The sequence below is a fragment of the Pseudopipra pipra genome, chromosome 12 (genome assembly GCF_036250125.1).
Source record: "Pseudopipra pipra isolate bDixPip1 chromosome 12, bDixPip1.hap1, whole genome shotgun sequence".
NCBI lineage: Eukaryota > Metazoa > Chordata > Aves > Passeriformes > Pipridae > Pseudopipra > Pseudopipra pipra.
In genome coordinates, this window is record NC_087560.1 from 9478437 (window position 1) to 9490335 (window position 11899).

Here is an 11899-nt window from a genome sequence, read left to right on the forward strand (position 1 = left end):
GCTGTTTCCTTTATGTTCCCAGTTGGTTTGATAATATAGTCATTCAGAATGACTATACTAAACTAATAATGACTAAACTGCAGTCATTCAGAGTGACTAATGACTAAACTAAAGGCTGTTTTCTCTGCTTTGTGATGCTTTTTTTTTTTTTTTTTGCTCTAGCTTTGGGCAACTGACAAACTTAACTTATGAAAATCCAATTGTTTTCAAGAACTGCATTAAATGATTACAGGAAACATTAAAGTAATGATCAAAGACCTATAGTAAAAGGTGTTGATGTTATTAAAAGAGGAGACTAACACAAGCATGAATAAGGTACTTGTGCCTGTTAATTACTGGTTTGAAGCACCAAGAGAAGTCCAAATTGTTTCAATGTCTGTTATGGGAAATCCTTAGCTGGCTCAGATGCCTCTTCTATAAATTTACTCCTATGAGTCCAAACAGACTGTCTTGTGAAATAGGTCAAAATCATCTTTTTTTTGCTTAGTACTCCCAAGTTTAGAAAATTGTGTCCCTCAATTCTGTTTTCAGCAAGGCTGTGCTACATCCTCTGGCAGCAAGACACGGGACTTCCTTGTCTCTTGCTGTCAGGACACAAATGTAAAAGATTTCTGTAAAATGTTTTCATTCTTCTTTTTCTGAATTCACTCAAGGCTTTAGCATTAGCATGTAAAAAGAATGAATGAAATAAATTAGAACAGTGTTAATAAGAAAAACCATCTAATGGGGAAAAGGGTCTTACATTTAGGGAACTATGATCTCACTTGGAGCAGAAGGTATTTAAGGTTATGTACAATAGTTCTAGTGATGGAATATTTTTAACTTGGGGAAGGATGGAAGAGCCCTTGAATTTTATTGAATGTGAAAACTCTTTTGAGAAGCCTTTCTTTAATTAATAAAATAAATTAATTAAATAAGTTTGGGGAGAAAAAGGACTGAATTCATGCAGAAATTCTTGTGGCATTACTGCAACCCTGCTGAAGAGACACAGCTTACACAACCACAAGCCAACGTAATTTCAATTTGACAATTGAACTCTTGTTCTTTTTCCATGTGCACACCCTCTTCCATATCTATTTATCATGCAGGGATTTGTTTACAGTACAAGAAAAATGGGCAGAACTTCAATTCTATTGTGTCCTGTATTTAGAACTAGGCACAGTAATAGTTGAAACCTGTTGGTTGCATAGTATCTGATGTTCTGAAAGTGTTAAAATTACTTTATTTCAAAAAGAGAGGATAGTTGGTTTTAATTTTTAAGCCTACCTAAATGTTTAGGGCGAAGTCACTCATTAATATTTTTTTGTTTTTACAAGTCACAAATGTATGTTTTTTTCTGCTTGTAGACTGGGGATATTTACATTCCGCAGGAACTCAGTGTTGAGGCTGGTTTAGGTCCATTTCTCAGGATGTTTCTTTTCAGTTGTTAATCTGGACCAACTATGAAGGATCAGTTCTGAAGCAGATGGGTAATTGTTTCACAGATACCAAACTAAGAAAACTTTGTATAGCAGTATAAGAAAGGCACCACAGAAAGTTTCCAGCTCTTTCCCATGGTTTGAAACTGTTCTATGGCATTTAGTGTTGCTGTGGTTTGAGCTGGTGAGAGGAATAACAACTTGTGTTGAACTTTCTGTGATGGTTTTCTTGTCGTGTTTTTCCTTTGTGTTCCCCACATATTTTTATCCAAAGCCAAACACATCGTTGTGTTTATGTTCTCTCTAGGAAGGATATAAAGGAAGTTAAGATGCTTCAAATTCTTGTGTGTGCAGCCATCCCTCAGTGACTTTGGAGATGATGTGTTGTTTTAGAGGTGTTGAGTCAGGCTGTAGCATTAGAAAGTAACATGGCTATTGGTAAAAGAGCCCTCTGAGGCATTACTTTCCTTATTGCTAAATTGCAATTAAAACAAATAATAGCTTTATTTGGAAGCACCTATATCCTTAGATATTCTTTATTATCCTTAGATATTTCTTATTACTGTATATATTATTACACTTGATAACACTAAATTACTTAGGTACTCATGTTAGTTTTAAAAGCCTCACAATGATAAGTTTCATAAAATAAGTTAATATAAGGAATGTGAAACCAATTTCTTTCTTTGTCAGTAAGTGTTGCTTGAGGTTTAGGGAGACCAAGAATAGCCAGTTTCTCACACAAACTCATTTTTATTCCTTGCTCCATCATAATTTATTTAATCAAAACTACATTTCTAAAATGAAGAATCTGGTACAGTTTTTGTTGGAGCTCCTTCTTCTGACAGTGTTGTTTATCTACTTACTGATGTAAAGAATTTGTGATTCAGAGGTAAGAAGCCAACTGACTTCTGTGGAATATATCTTTAAATCAAATACTATTTCCGTATAACAGAGAAAATGTATCTAAGTTCTTTCATGTCAAAGAATTCCTGGAACTTTGCATAATGCAACCAGAATGATTGGACTTGTTGTTCACTACAAAGGTCTATGGGTGAATGCTACAAATTCTTCAGAGCCTGAGTAGGCATTCACTGAATTAACAAAGTTGTTTTTTATACCATTAAAAAAAATAAAGCAGGATTTTTTTGCTCTTCATAGTTGAGCTGAAGGGTACTCTGTAGGAACCCTGTGGCTTATATGATAAAATTGATTAGAGTTCTGTTTTAGTAATAAGGACTTGGATCTCACCTATTAACTAGGTTGAAAGAAAAGAAATTCAATTAAATCAGTAGAAATTAAATCAGTGTAAGAATCAGTATTGTGAAACTAGTAGGATGGGATCAGGCTCAGATTTTAATTCTTTTTATGTCCTGGTGGTTTCACTGCAGTCTTGAGGGTATGAGAGAAATGCCTGCCTTTCTCCAAGGATGGATAGCCACTGGTAAATCTGTCCCTAATATACTCCATGTTGTTTTAGGATTAAAGTAAACAAAGACATCTGTATGAACACAGACTACCAGAACAAGGTCATGCTAAAGATCCATTTAGCTTGGTGATCCATCTTGGATATTGGCCAAAACCAGATGCCAAGTGGAGAGTTTAAACAGTGGACAAATGTGTATGCTGTCCTCTCTGTGCCTTCCCTTCCCTACACAAAGCTACAGGAATTTGAAGGGACACTCTCAGCCGTCCCTGTGTTTGCAATGATGGCCACCTGTCTTTTCAAGGAACTTGAAGAAAGACATCATAGTAATTTAACCAGCCATTTTACTCCTACTGTTTCTTTTAACCTCCCATATGTGCTGTTTTCTGTTCCTCTAAACAAGTCAGTTGTCACGTACTAAGAGAGCTGAGACTACTGCAAGTATCTGTCTTCAGATAATTCCTGTACTACTTTATAATTTGGAAGTGTGTATCAGCCATGGGAACAGCTAATGTTCAAACTGTCAGGGTCTTGAACTGGTGAGCAAAATTGTCCAACAAAACATACACTATATATGTAAAAGCTTATGAATCCCTTGAAATTGTATCAGTGAACTGCTTGCAATTTTTGCTTATTTTGAGTCTGTTTCAGCCCACTGTTAAAGTAGTAAGAACTAGTAAAGTACAGCAGAATGTTTGCAGGCAATCTGCTTTTAGCCATTGTCTTCATGACTTGCAGCAGTGCCTTGGTGGATGCCTGAGTGCTGCTTCTAAGCAGCTCCTTCACTTGGCCAGCATCCACTGCCCTCTGAAATCTGTTCATATCTCCTCCATCAGTGTTTCTGTGAGTTACTCTTTCATCCATTTACAAGAATATATCTATTCATTGCCATAAACTCACCCGTTCAAAGAACAGTGTGTACATAGGCAGGTGTATTTTGAGGGATTTAGTAGCACACAGTATTGGAAATCACTCATTTCACATTTTGTGCTCGCATTTTTCTTTTGCAGTGTCTTGTAAGGAGCTGGCCTGTTTGGCTTTTCTAACATTACACTCAATGCAGAGACGATCTTTTTTTGACTCCCCAGCAAAATTTTCTTAATGCAAACTAGAGTTTGGCTTCTCTAGATAATGTCATTTTAAAAAAGTCCCCTAGGTACTCTTACATCAATGTAGTTGGTTGAATCCATTTATACTGCCCACATTTTATCTTTTATGCCCACCTTCAGGGGATCTACACTGCTTGCAGTTCTAACAGCAGCCTGATTTGGCAACTGTTTAACAGATCTTCACAATTCACTTTCTAGCTTATTGTCCAAACCCCCAAACTTTAGAGGGTGTTGGAATGTGTGGATGCTCAACATCTGGAATGTCGCGCTCATCGAAGTTTCAGTAAAGTGCTGTTATAACTTCAGCTGTTTTCCTGGGTGTTAAAAGAAAGAAAAACTTCAGGAGAAGCTCCTCACACTGCCAGGTACAAACCAGTCAATAAGTGCCTCTTGAAATTCTCTCTGCCTATACTGCCTGGAGATAGGTACAATTCTTCAGACAGTGTCACTTTTGGGGACTTGGGGTTTGGTGTTTATGTTTTTGTTGGGTTTCTTTGGTTGCATTTGTTGTTGATGGAGGGTGCCTTATAAAAGATATTCTGTGTGCGCTTGAACAATCAAAAAGATCTCTGCTGTAACTTCTTTTTTCTGGAACAAATGCAGGCAAAACTGTAAGAGATATGACCAAATGCAGCCTCTTAATTAACGTACGTGTGTTTTTATTTTCTTAAAATCAGGTCTCATATGATGTTGGTGTTCTCTGTGCCTCATTACAACCATTCTTTCCCTGAATCATACATTTGTGTGTAGGTGCACAGGAGTCAGTGGGCTACTTCAGCTTGGCTTTTGAGGGTAATTGTCACACCAAACCTGTAAGGAAGGATCTCCTAGTCTTAGGTGAGGAAACTCTAATCTTGAGACATGTCCCTGCTCAAGGGGAGACTTGCTTGGAGTGTAGTCTCAATTAGAGAAAGCTTGAATTGGGCTCAAGCAAAGATCTGTCCTTAGCAGAAGGTCTCTCTGTCTTGAGAAGCAACCTTGAGAAGTGTCCCAGCTCAAGGGGAGATTCCTGCCATTCAGCCAGGCCTATATTTATGGAATAAAGTGTTTGGCTTGTAGTCAAATTGCTCACAGTGGAAAGGTGTGCATGAGACTCCTTATACCCACAGCTTGCTTTGTTTCTTGATAATGAGCCTTGGAAAAACCACCTGCCATTTATGTGTAAATGTGCATTGGTGCTCCCTGGGTCACTCCCCTCCTTTGTGGGTTTGCTGGAGGAGATCTGGGTCCAGCTTTGGTTCAGGTCTTTACCTCCTTCAGTGTCTGTAACCAAACTGCCTCTTAAGGGGTCAAGTGCATCTGTCCCATTTCCCCCAAAATCACTCTTCTCATTTTGTCCATATCAGATTGATAGAATAGCATTAAAAAAAATTAATCAAAGTCAAAATGGAAAGAGTTAACAATATAGATATTTTTCTCCTATTAGTCTACCTACACGAGTTCAAATCTTCAGACTATGGTAGACTACACTTGTTAGTTCAAGAAGTACTACCAATTTTGAAGATGAGGACAGTGTGTTCTTGTCCTAGGCAGAAGCAGCTCTAATGCAGCATTATAGGAACAGGTCATGGATGTGCCATCTAAAACTAACTCTGGATTTATTAAGTGCCTGAGCATCTACACTTTCAGCTTGTTAGCTGGTCAACTTGTCTACAATTTTCCTTCCGAACTGGCATTTCAGCTGGTGAGAAAAAGAGATGTGTAAAGGTTTTTGTCCTTGATGTGCAGGAACTAGTGAGGACACCTCAGATTTTCTGTCGTTTTCCATGGACATAAGACTAATTTGAGAGCAACTCATCGGGATAGGATGTGGAGAACTGTGCTTTGAGAGACAACCTGTTCTCTTGTCCTGGAAAAATGTGTGAGCTATTCAGAGTGGTTTAGGATGAGTCTTCAGATTGTTACAGGATTCTTTGTCAGTTAAGTACTTTGTTTTTCTCTCTTTTTTTTTTTTTTTGAGTTAGCTCTGCTGCCACAGCTGTGTCTCTGAAAGTCTCAAGCAGTGTTCTTTTACTCAATGTCTGCAATAAAGAGGATATCAAACTTTTACACTTCTAAACTACTTCTCCCATTTTTTCATTTTAATTTATTCAAAGTAGTTGGTCAGTTGCTGTCACTACCCCCCTACTGCCTGGGATCATTCCAGATGCAGAAGGGAGGCAATGGCTCCACTAAGGTCACTATACTTTCATGTTCTTGTGGGGATTTCAGCAGCTCAAATACACCTGCTGTATATTGGTACCACTTTTAGAAAAATGCTTCAGTATCCACTTAATTTTCCCAAGCATATTTCTGTTATTTGGCTATTATAGCAGGAACGTGAGTCCACTGGACTTTTGTTGTTTCACATAGAATTCTTTCTAATGGTCAGTTGGATATATTGTGGGATGTTTCAGGGTTTCTTTTTTTAACAAGTGTTTTGCATGAAAAGTTCAAAACAAATATGTTAAACTTCTGCTAAAAGGAAAGTATAGCCAAACCTCTAGTGTATGTAATCCCAGCCAGTCAAAACAGCCACTGCAAGAGTGCAGAGCAGACCATATTTAGTGCTGAAGGTGCTGTAGGCATTTCCTCAGTAGAATTAAAGCACTAAATACAATATTAAAGTTTTGCTTGGAAAAAAGGTATGTGGCAATCAAATGAAAATACTGCTAACTACTTCTAGTTGTTCTGAATCCTCTAATCTGCTTTTTCAAGTGCTGCTCAAGCTCTGAAGTGAAGATGCTTCAGAGCAGCCTCTTTGCACCTGCTTTTGAATCATCCAAAAACTACTTCTTGTAGGCTCGTGGTGCAACAGGTTTCCAAAACTATTTTCTGTGCACAGGACTCGTGGTTTATACAAAAGGGTTTTTCAGTAAGTGTTTTTGTATTGCTAAATAATCCTGTCTGTTTGTCAGACCAAGTTATGAAGTATTTTGTGGCTTATCAGCTTCTCATAAAATGCTGTGTTTTTTTCCATTTGTGCTGTTTTGGCAAATACAAGAAGCAAATGTTTTGAGATGGTCTGTGGAGAAAAAAATACCATAAGCATTAATGAATCCAACTTAAAGAGGAAAATCTTCCTTTAAAAGAATTCTCTCTGTGTTGAAATGTATTGTTTTAACCTCCTGTGTTATTAAGGCTTCACCTTGTACAGGTTGAAAGTCAGTTTTGTAGAAACACACATTATATGTTTAGGCCCTCTCATGTAAGTGATGGAATATTATATCTTCGTGCTATACAACACAGTGTGATAATTGTAATCATCTGATGAAGAAACTGCTGTCAAAACCAAAATAGTTACTCGTGATTATGTAGCAAAACAACCAAAATTGACTTTGGTTGTTGAGCTCAGAATTCACAATGCAGAATATATCACAAATATTGTGATCTGTAAAAAAAGTTATTTTTTACTTTAAAGTTACATGGGGAAAGTGTGCTTAATCCAGGGCCTTTCTGATAAACTCTGAAATGCAAACCAAGCAGGATGTATCACAGCCTGCACAGGAAAGACTTCTGAATCACCTGTAATTATCTTTATCAACTACAATGAAATGTTAACTTGTCCATTACAAAATTGCTTACAATTACGGGTGTGTGTACACAAGTAAAAGACACTGTGTTTTCTAGAAACCTACTTATACCAAGCTAAACTCAAACTGAAGCAGTACTGAAATTTATTCACCTGAAGACACATGTTTGCAGAAGATTATGTCTAAGATAGTGGCATAATGGAAATGGTGCAAAATCCTCCTCAGTATTTGGAGGAATTCAGTTATTTTATTACCTGAAATGCTCAGAATTACTAGCAGTTCTGAATTAAGCTTTTGTAAATAGTCTCACAACATCACTGCGCAGTGCAGTAGTCCACAGTAATAGCTGAGCTAAGGCTGGCAGGGCTGGCAGCTTGGCAGCAGAGTAACTGTGTTAGTTTAGTGCTCTGCCTGCTGGTCTGTATTTTTCTTAATGACTTAGATTATAATCTCAGGCTCAGGAGATTCCAGGTCCAGCAGATCTTCCATAAAAACTAGAAAAATAGTTGATCAAAGGCTTGAGTGATAAGCAGTAAAAATCAGGTTAGAGTGTTCTAGACTATGAATGTTCTTTTTTAATGGATAACCAAACCAGTCATTGTGGCTTTGTTTCACATAAATATTTATATATTAAATAATCCTCATCTCTACTTGTCAGACCTGTAATAACCACTGATCTAAATCTGTAGCACGTAAATCATAATGCATATGAGCATGAACTTTAAAATTAGTGTCTAAATAGGCAAACTGGGCAGCTTTGCATGCTAAATCTTTTTCAGCAGTTAGCTGTGCAAAAACACTCAACAGCCTGCAAATAATATCAAAAATGGAATATTAAAAAAAAAATAAATCCTAGGGTTAGCCCACAATCAGACTGCATCTCATCTCAGCTACAAGAGCAATGGAGTGTGGTGAATCACTGTAGAACTGTCAATTTTTCATTATTTTTTCTTAGTAGCTGATTTGGCCAGGGAAATGCTACAGTTCTGCCTGACTGCTACACTTCCTTTAGTAACTTAAGCACTGATATCCAGCCTTCCCACCTGAAGGAGTTGTAGAATCATGTATAATTGCATTGAGATTAAACCTATCCTAACATTAGTTGTAAACTCTACATTCAAATACACTAAATTTTGTGCTCATTTATGTTATGGAGAACAGGCTAAAACCTTTTTTAAGGAAATGTGGTGACCTTCTTTTTTTCCCCCCCAACTGTAGTTTGTGGGTGTAACAGGTGACAAGCAGGACATAATCCAAAACTGAGTGGAAAACAGCAAAGGAAAACATAATCAAGTCTGTTACATGAAAATAGAAATCACTATCTGGTAGTAGTTTAACACCCATTTTACTTTTTTGCATCATATTTATCCATACAGAGAGACAGTATTGCATCCCATACACCTCCTTTGTTTAAACAAACAGGAAAAAACAACCAAAAGCAGAGTGGGACATGCTTGTATTAAAGAGGGTTTATTGCAGTTTGTGCATATGCCAGTTTATGCAGGAGCAATGCAAAATTTTCAAAGCTGCAGTGCAGAAATAACCACACAAAAATCAAACTGCGGGAACAGAGGAAACAAATAGACGGGATAAATATCCAGGGCACTTCTTGTTTGTGAGGCAGTTTCTTTTTTTTTTCTTCAAGAAAAAAACCAACCAGCAGCAACAGCCCTGATTAAAGGCAAGCAATAAAAAAGAGCTTGGGAAGTGTTTCTGAGAGGAAAATACTTTTTTTAGATCTATTTGTTATTTTTTACAGAAGGATCCAAATCTTGATTTAGGAGTAAGAACAAAAGCAGAAAGAGCATGCAATTACATACCACAGGGATATAAACTATCAAAGAAGGGAATTCAAATTACCAATATGAGGATCATATACTCACTTTGCAGTGATTTCCACTAAAGTAATTCCTGAATGACCTACTAATTGGCTGTTACATTAGAAAATATAATTACAGTACTTAGGTGGAAATCAACAGGAATTGTGTTGCTGTGTCAGTTGCCTTTGTCCTGTAATTAAGTCCTTAGTTAATAATTTTTTGTTAAACTCTAAGTATATCCATTTTGCGTCTTGGTTATTGAGATGCTGAACTAAGACTGGCAACTATAATTATCTCTCTGCTGGTTCTTTTATGGAAACACTGAATAGCATAGCAGAGGTTACAGAGCAAAAAATGTTACCTTAAGTCTAAAAGATCACGTAGCACAAAAGGCTGTAGAGCAGAAAAGTTTGAGCTCAGCTGCCCAGATTTTGCTGTTGTCTCTAATGTAAAATGTACCTGTCAGTGCAACTTCTTACTGCTATCAAGGATATTGCTAGATCTGATTATTACATCCAACCTGTTCCTCATATAAGAGGGCCTCTGCACCTGCAGAAAGTGCAGATGCTCAGCACCTTTGAGAATGCAGTCCTGTAGCATCCAGTCTGTCATTCACATTCAAAAGTCTTATAAAAATTACTCTTTTCTTGAGACTTCTTCTGACTTGTTTAGAAAATTAGTGGGGTTTTCTTTTTTGAGTCATGAGTTGTGGCATTTCTTATCCTTTTGTGGTATCTCCAGATCTTTCACTGTGGAGACAAGGAACATATATTCAGACAGCACAATCTGAGATGCTTCTTCCCAGACATGGAATGTGCCAAATTGCTTACTTGTTGGCGTGGGCTGCAGCTACAATGCCTGTAAAGGAACTAAGTATTCTGCCAGTGCCCCCTCCATCCTGTATTCCCAGAACAATTTGAATGGTGTGTCATAGCCATGTGCCATTTCGAGATCTGCATAGACTTGCACATTTTCTGCTCTGAAAATTAAGACATGCACAGCTCTGAAACAAGGGTGCCTGGGGGAAGGGAACGTGCCCCTTCCTTCACGTGGGAAAGCCTGAGTGCCTTCCACACTTTCTCCCTAAATAAGGCAAAATATGGAAAATATAGTTTTTACATTCTGTTATTGTTACTTGTGCAGCTTTTCTGAAAACTGTGCTTCTAGATAATTTCTAGTTAAAAAACCCTACCTGAAGTTAAAGAGTAATAATAAAAATCTAATATATATTATCTCTTGCTTCTTGCCTTGATTCCTAATGTTAAAAGTGCTCAAAGAGGTTTAATTCTCTGTGAACCACAGTAGTAAATATGAATGACAAAGAGTTGAGGTGAAACAAGCTGGAATACTCTTTGTATTTGATGCTTCCTGATTGAAAATTACCAAGAGCCACAGGCAGTGCAATCTAACAAAGTGCTGACTAAAGCTCTGTGCAATAGGAAGGGGAATGGATGCAATGCACATATGACATAATGTAGAGGGAAGTTTCTGAAGTAAAGAGGCAATCTTACTGTTGCTCTGCTCCATATACAATTATCTTTCTTCTTCCAGTCTGGTATACTGGGGTCACAGAGACATCCACTCTTTCTCCTTGGAGAGAATTCTGAACAGTGGATGATGTAAGAGAGTTTCCATAGTATACAAACTCCAATTTGTTTTCTCTGTTGTTGGAATAACTTTACCAAAAAATATTCTTTGTTGTTTTGCCTCTCAATATGAAGAAAAATTTTAATTTGATGGTTTGTTTGAAAATGAATATTTAGTATTTAGTTCCTGGCTGGGTTTCAGTTCCTTACTGAACTGCAGGATCCTTGGCAAAAAGCAAAGACTGTTTTTCAAGGGTAGCTGTCTGTGGATTTATCCAGTTCTACTCATTGTTTTCAGATTTCAGTGATGGTACAAAGATCTGATAGATCTGTTGAGCCACTTACCATTTGTGCTGTGTTTTGATCAGTTGCTTTTATTCTCATACTTTAAATTATGAATGGGTGGTTGCAGCCATGGTGTTTTCATAGGTTTCTTTGCTCCTCAAGTCATCTTTGTCTATGGTACAGCTTTGACTTTTTTCCTAATGTGTGTTGGAGGAATTCTGAGCAGTTTTCTGGGAAAACAGTCTTTAGCTGCCAGTGCCCTAATGATGCATCTTTAAGGCATCTTCCTCCAATGTTATTGAATGTTCATTCAAAGACAATGAAACATTCTGCTCATGCCATTGAATAGTGCTCTTTGTGCTGCACCATAAGCAGATATTTATGGGGTTTATTTTGAACTTTAAACACCAACTTGGCTTACCTAGTAAGAAACATTTTTTCATTGGGTCTTAATTTATGATTTATCTTAAGACCGGATATTCCAAAATAACAGCTGGTATATCTTTTGCTCTGCATAAACTTGTTTACTCTTGCAACTCTGTATTAAGTAGGAATTTCCTGAAATCAGAGGTAATTCTTAAGCTGTCTTTTGTTGATTCCTTGAGGAGCTTTATGTTCTTGTACCACTGGAAAACATGTTAAGGAGTTGGGGCATAACTCCAGTTTTTCCAGATAGTAGTAGTCAAACATTATCTAGCAATTCCAACTCTTTTCAAGCAGAATCTTTATTTGTCTGTGAAGTA